The following is a 7,857-nucleotide window of genomic DNA, read 5'->3' as shown; positions in this document are numbered from 1 at the left end:
CCTAACAAAAGTAAGTTTGGTTTATGTAATTACGGCAAAGTCGGAGGGCTATTTGTCTAAGGGTAGGGATGCTTTCGTGGAGGACCTTTCTAAGGAAAAGTGCTTCGTATACATCTTACACATGGGAAAAACCACGAAAACAGACTGTCTGTTCGAGGGTTTCGAATTCGGACCGAACTACCAGTGTTCAGTTACTCTACCGCTCGGCCGCTGCTGAGTCTAACAGAACAAGAGTGACCGTTTTACTTAATAATATATAACCAGTCTCTTTCCATGAAAAGTGCGTTTTTAGGCTAGAACTTTATTAATACATTCATGAAAATGGGCACCAAAAATTTTCCCATTACCATGTAGCTAAACCGAAAACGAGAAGGAATGAAAGAGGAAAAAAATAAAATGAATGAAAACTGAAATGAAAATTTATACATTTTTAACAGATATTGAGAAAAGTTATATTTTATAAAAGTTATATTGAGAGCATTAATATAACATATTATATTGAAAATTACACATGGCGACTTTCAAAACATAGTATATAATATTATCTATTTACATGACTGAACTAGTTAAATCTAGCATCCATAGATGGCATTATATTACGGTGACTTTTAGACTAAGCCAAATGGGTTTTATCCCTCGTCTGAAGCGTTCCCGGCTGTCACCTTGATCACATACGGAGAAGTAGGGACTACTTGCAGAAATTTAACAGTGGTTGTCTATTGCAGCGTGTATAATTGTCAAGAAAAAGCTGTTGTAGCGCCTCATTTCACAAATTAGACTTTCTACATATTTCTATCTTTGAAATTGAGATTGATTTTTAAAAATTTAGAATATTTATCAAGCATAATTAACGTTCCAAATATAGCTTTTCCTATGCTGTAAAGAAATCGGTAGCCACTTCTTTTAGAAAATAATATTGTTAATCTGAACTAATAGAAAATGAAATAAAATATCATTTCCGACGCCTTCTCACTCCCCGGCCAGACCGTTCAACGTCTTGTGCCCTATTGGGATACTTAGTCAGAGAGGCGGCAATGTCGCGTGCTCAACAGCGACAGCCCGGCATAAGAGTATATATATAAAAAGAAAAAAAAAAAGAAAGAAATTAAATATCACTCCTTTCTCTTGACTGATGAGAAGAATCATAAAGTGGTCTTCCGACATCTTACAGTGGACACACATCCTGATGAAATCAAAGAGCTTTTAAGCAAAAATTACCAAGTTATAAGTGTCAATCAACTCTCTCGTAGATTTAAAGGTGAAGTTAAAAAATCTCCACTTTTTTTTATCACTCTGCAGAAAAATGAAAAATCTGAAGAAATTTCTAAAGAAACCAAAATTTGTGGATTACATATCAAAGTCGAACCATATAAAGGACGCTCTGGCCCAGTCCAGTGCTTCCGATGTCAAGGATTTCACCATTCACAAGCTGCTTGCCACAATGACTTTAGATGTGTTAAATGTGGTGATAACCATGACTCAAGAACCTGTCAAAAAGACAAGAATGCACCTGCTAAATGTGCAAATTATGGTCTAGACCACACAGCTTCATTTAAAGGTTGCGAAAAGTTCCCGAAGCAAGCTAAAAAAGAACAAATCAAATCATGTGCTGATAGGTTTATTAACAATAAGTCTTTTTCGGAAGCCATCAAAACTAATAACATTCCTTCTCCAAATCTTAATGCAGAAGCAAAAAAGATATTTGATGACCTTAATACTCTAGTCACCTTCCTAAAACACTCAGGAACACTCCTTACGCAAAACATCCGTCAAAATGCCACTAATACATTATCAGATGAAACTAATTCTGACCAGCATATTCAATAAGTCAGATTCGCTTAAACTTTGTTATTGGAATGCTGCTGCCATTGTTAACAAAACTGATGAACTTTCGGACTTTTTTATAGAATATAACATAGATATTGACATGATCTCTGAAACACATGTTGTTCCTGCCGATAGTCTATATTGCTAATTATCGCACCTACAGACACAAAGAAGAGGAGGAGCTGCAATTTTTGAAAAACTCTGCAATCCTGTCTTGTCTCGACAAACTCTGCTTCTGGATTCGAAAGTGTGACTGTTGCTGTTATACTCCCACAATTTGGTACCATCCATTTTACGGCTATTTATAAACCACCACGAAATCGACTTTCTGAAAATATGTTAAAAAACTTACTTCCTGAAGATCAACAAGTTATTATTGCCGGAGACATGAATGCTGAGCACCTCGAATGGGGATGTCGTCGTTCTAACACCAATGGACGTATTATGCATAATTTTATCTGCAATCATCCTGTCGCATTACATGTACCTTCTGAAGCCACTTATCGTCCTGCCTCTCCATATCTCTTGGACATCTTGGATATTATCCTTACAAATACTTCTATCCCTATTTCCTTGGAAGTCAAGGCAGAACTTACATCTGATCATGTACCTGTCATTGCTTCTCTTAGTGTTTCTAAAGATGACCCTCCTATTATCAGAAATAATACTGACTGAATTACTTTTCACAATATCTTAATCAAATATCCTCCTATTTTCACTTCACTTTCTACCAAACAGGATACTGATCTTGCCATTCAAATCTTCACTGACAGTATACTGAAAGCTTTCAGAGATGCTACAGTTACCATTCAATTAACTAACAATAATATTCGACTTTCTCGCAGTATCAGAGACATTATCAAAGAAAGAAACCGATTGCTGAAGTTTTGTCACCGTAACTGGGACCCAGCCCTTAAAAGAGAAATCAATATTTTTAATAGAAGAATCAAGAAGCTTATCGCTGATTTTAAAAAAGAAACAAGAGAAGATTTTATTTCTAAACTTAATATTAATGATAGTTCTTTGTGGGAGTATCTTCAAAATTTTAAATGACGTAGTATTAACAATAGACCTATCCATACGGATACTAAAATTGTCTACTCACTTAAAGATAAAGTTGATATTTTCGCTGAATACCTGGAAAAGCAGTTTACTCCTAATATGGAGCCCATGAATCAGACCTTTAAAGATGTTCTGGAAAACTATGTGTATTTCTGGCTTCATTCTTCTTCGGCTCATAACATCCCAAGGCTTACTTCTCCTATGGAAATTACTAATATTATTAGATATCTCAACATCAAAAAAGCTCCTGGAAGTGATCAAATTACTAATAAAATGATTCGTAACCCTTACCTAGAAATCTTATCAGTAAATTCGCTAGTATTCTCAACGCTTGTCTTACTCTCAACTATTTCCCTGATCCTTGGAAGCAAGCAAAGATCTTTCTTCTTCCCAAACCGGTTAAAGATGTGACCAAGCCCGATGGCTATCGTCCAATCAGTTTCTTATCCAACCTTGGTAAAATTTATGAAAGACTTATTCTCACATGATTGGAACCTTTTCTTCACTTGCTACCTAATGATCAGTACGGATTCAGAAAAAACCTCAGGACTACTCGACAACTAGTAAGAATTGTAGAATTTGTGGGATCTGCATTCCATAACAAGCAAAGTGTTACGCTCCTTATGCTGGACGTGGCAAAAGCCTTTGACCGCGTCTGGCATGAGGGGCTTGTTTCAAAGCTCATCAACTTGGGACTTCCTAGAGAACTCATTCTTCGGATCTTCTCCTTTTTGCAGAACCGCACTTTCTTCGTCCCTCAAGGGAATGAAAAATCCAATTTAAAACCTATAAGATCCAGCGTCCTACAAGGAAGTATTCTCAGTCCTGTGCTATATCCTTTCTACATATGAGATTTTCCTCACCCTGGTTTGGACAATTACTCTCTGTTAGCATGTTATGCTGACGATACGGCGATTGCAATTAAATCCATCCAAGCTGATCATGCAATAGACAAAATGCAAAATTACTTCTATGCCGTAGAAGACTGGCGCACAAATTGGCGCATAAAAATCAATGCTAGCAAGTCACAACTTTTAATTCTTAGCAAAACTAAGAAAAACATTGCTTTTAAAGATCTCTACCTTTTTCAGGAAGTTGTTCCTCTGGTCAGAAAAGCCAATTACTTAGGAATTATTTTGAACCAGAGGCTCACATGGTCTAACCACATTAATAGTGTCAAGAGCAAAGCCATGGGCATAATATGCAGATTTCTCCCGGTCATTGGAAAATATTCAAATCTTAGCTTGCGTACCAAAATACATATATATACCACTTGCATTCTACCGATACTTTGTTATGCTGCTCCTGCTTGGAACACGTCACTCAAACTCAACTGTATCAATTACAAGTAGTGGAAAACGAATTTCTGCGCATTATTACCGATTCACACTATCTTTTCCGCAATAAACTTTTACACAGATTTAAACCTTGAGACGATTCCACATTACTTTAGAAGATCTAATGAAAAATTCTTCAACAAAGCTGTGCAATGTGACTTTGTTAATTACTCCCAAGTCTTTAATTATGAAATTCTCTTCGAAGATAGAAGCGTCAGACCACTTGCAGCTCACACCTTCATGGGAGGAGACGACAATTTTTTTCACTTTGCTCCTGAATAGGTAGCTGTTTATACTTCCAATGCATCTGATTTTGATTGAAGTTCTTCTGTATCTTGAATATTATTCTTGGTGAATTATAACTAATGCTGTGAAATTTTTTCGCATTGTGATGATATAGTAGTTTGTAAATAGGTTGCTTAGGTTGTTGTTGAGTTGCTGTAGTGTATTGCGTTGAATAGTTGTATTAAAATTGTGTTGTATAGTTATATTGTATTGTGTTGTATTTAGCATTATTGATTGAGGCTGTTTAGTTGCATTTGAATTTATCATTGGAACTAATGCTGTAGTGTATCTTCTCATATTGTTGTCATTGATTTGCATTGTCTTGGGTCCTCCTTGAAAGCTATGATCGCTCGTCACGTTTTGCGAACTTGTCCGATTGGATTGTCTTGCTCCTTTTTGGTACTTCTCTTCTTCCCCTTTTCTCCGTTTTCTCAACTGAGATTTTCTCCACGTCCGGATTCCTTTATATCAAGTGCCCTTGGGCTTTAATTCTGAAACCGGCAACATTGCTCTTCGCAATAGCTCGGTCAATTATAGAGTCTAAGTCTTCAAACAAGCAATTTTTTCTTGCAAATTTTATGCTCTTTATTGCTGTAAATAAGTAAAAGATACCAAAATATTTAAAAACGATTTTTTGAAAGTTTTGTTTAAAATTTTAAATTGTGCTGCTTTTTTAAAAATTATAGATGAGTATTATAGCACAATTTCTATAAAGGAATTTTATTTCAATTATATTTCATAATACATCATAGTGATAAACACTTTTGACTCCTTAATTTTTATACATTTATTTATAATATTAAAATAGTATTTAACCGTAATAATTAATTTTCATTGCATTTTATAGTGATTATTGTTTTTAAATTTATTTTATTTCTGCATAAGATTTTTTTATTTACTGTTAATTTATTAGCCCAAAGGGGCGGTGGCCTAGAAAGGCTCTTAGTTTCGAAACGGCATTTACTATAAATTTACTATAAATGTCCGTGTCTCCTTGCAAATTGTTGTTACCAAAGATTATCGCCCTGAATTATATTTAAAGAAATTAAATAATGAAGAATCTGCATGAATACATGTATGTATCTCGCATTGTGACAAAAACGACAGTATCTAGAGCCATCAAAGTTTGAATAAAGTAATCCTCCACCCGAACATGGGCATCTGTTTGCTTGAATTTCGAATTTGTTTTAATCTATTTCATATTTTGTAAAACTTTAATGAATTTTTGATTAACAAACTCAACGAGTTCAGAGCGAGCACTGTACGGAAAATAACAGTTTTATCTGCAGTGCAGAAATTCTAAAGATATACTGTTTTCAAATGTATGTACTAGTTTACGGGCGACGAACATGATATTCGATATGTATGGGTAACAAACAAAACGTTAAAAAAATTTTCATTTTGGGCGTAATTTATAATCTGAGAGCTTTGGGATTTTATTTCATCTTTTTTTTTCTTTGATTTTTGGACACGTTAAACTTTTATCCTTGTGGTTGCTTTTACACAAAGAATTTTGGAATAATGATAATATTTTGTATTTAAAAACATTTTTTTAAATAAAGCTTCCGAGTACACATCTCAAATCTTTAAAAATGTGATTTTGGCAACAATTTTCCTGTCTTATTGTTGTTCATAGACTTTGGTGAAATCGCCTCATTTTGAATAATTTCATTCTTTTAGAAATATGAGTTTGGCAACAATTTTTCACCGTATTTCTTATATCACTGTTTTTAAGAGATTGGCATATTTCACTGCCATTTTTATATATATACTAGCAGCTTCGCTGCGAGCCATTGTCAAACTTTTAAATGAACCGGGAAAACGGCTGAAGGGAACACCAAACGTTAAATTTAAAAACTACGTAGAATTTTACTCTGCAAAACAACTTCATAAAAAAAAGTTATTAAGTATAACAAAATTACAATGAAATAAGCAATATCCCTTAATACAAATATTAATTATCCTAATAAATAAATTAACCAACTTCCCTTTGCAAAATCTTGAGAACTCAAATGGTATAAAGGAGGTTAAGAACTTGTAAGTTGAACTTGTTTCCAAAAAAGTATCCTCAAAAGTTTTCACTATCTTAAAAACAGTGAAATGAGCAATAAATAACATAAAAGAATACAAAAAACAAAAGATTCTGAAAGGAAAAAGATTCTTAATACAAATATTAATTATCCTAATAAAAAAAAACCAACTTTTCCTTGAAGGGAAAAAAAAAAAAATGCAAAACTTTTCAATATCTTACAAACAGTGAAATAAGCAAAAAATAACATGAAAGCGGCTCAAAAAACATAAAATTCCGCGGAGAATTTTACTCTATAGCACAAATTTATCAAAAAAATCAATAGAAATTGATTATCTCTACATATAATAAAAGAAAGAGTCTGTCTGTATGTGTGACTTTCGTTTGCGTTGCGCGTAAGCTAATAGACCCACGGCTACGAAATTTGGTACATAGGTACATCTACACAAGAGCCAGTGCACTTCGAAGCGATTTTTTCGAAATTCGAATTCGAATTTTTTTTATTTCATGTTTTGTGACGAAATCGTGTCATTTTGAAACATAATGGGCTATAGGAAAGCGAGATTTTACTCTACACACTCCATTTTCACATCGTCATGAAACGTAGGTACTTAGCTATTTTACAAACTTAAAATAAATTTCGTGTTTCAATAAATCGATTAAATACAAATTTATTTAACAAAGTGAGCTTAACACCTTTTCAACGGGATTTTTTCTAAAAAAGTTTATTTTTAAAAACGTACACTTTATTTTTCTTTGATTTTTGGACGCGTTAAACTTTCATTATTGCGACTGCTTTTACAGAAAAAAAAATGATAATATTTTGTATTTTTATAAAAAATTTTAAAATGATGCTTCCGAGTACACTTCTCACATCTCACATCTTTAAAAATGTGATTTTGGCAACAATTTTCCTTTCTTATTGTTGTTGATAAATTTTTGATGAAATCCCATCATTTTGATTAGTTTCATTCTTTTAGAAATATCGGTTTGGCAACATTTTTTCATCTTATTTCTTATGTCATTGTTTTTAAGAGCTTAGCATATTTCATTGTCATTTTTTTATATATATAATACATTTTTATTTGATAAAGTTGTTCTGCAGAGTATAAATTCTCCACGGAATTGTTTATTTTTTGAGTTTCTTTCATGTTATTTTTTGCTTATTTCACTGTTTGTAAGATATTGAAAAGTTTTGTATGATCTTTTTTTGTTCAACGGAAAGTTTGTTAATTTTTTTACTAGGATAAATATAGCTTATTTCATTGTAATTTTTTTTCTCTTGAAAATATAAGATAAAATATCGTTAATTATACT

This window comes from Stegodyphus dumicola, chromosome 11 (assembly GCF_044657685.1).
Source record: "Stegodyphus dumicola isolate Sdum_Otavi_A_Nest chromosome 11, ASM4465768v1".
NCBI classification, from domain to species: Eukaryota; Metazoa; Arthropoda; class Arachnida; order Araneae; family Eresidae; genus Stegodyphus; species Stegodyphus dumicola.
Note: the sequence above shows the minus strand (reverse complement) of the source record.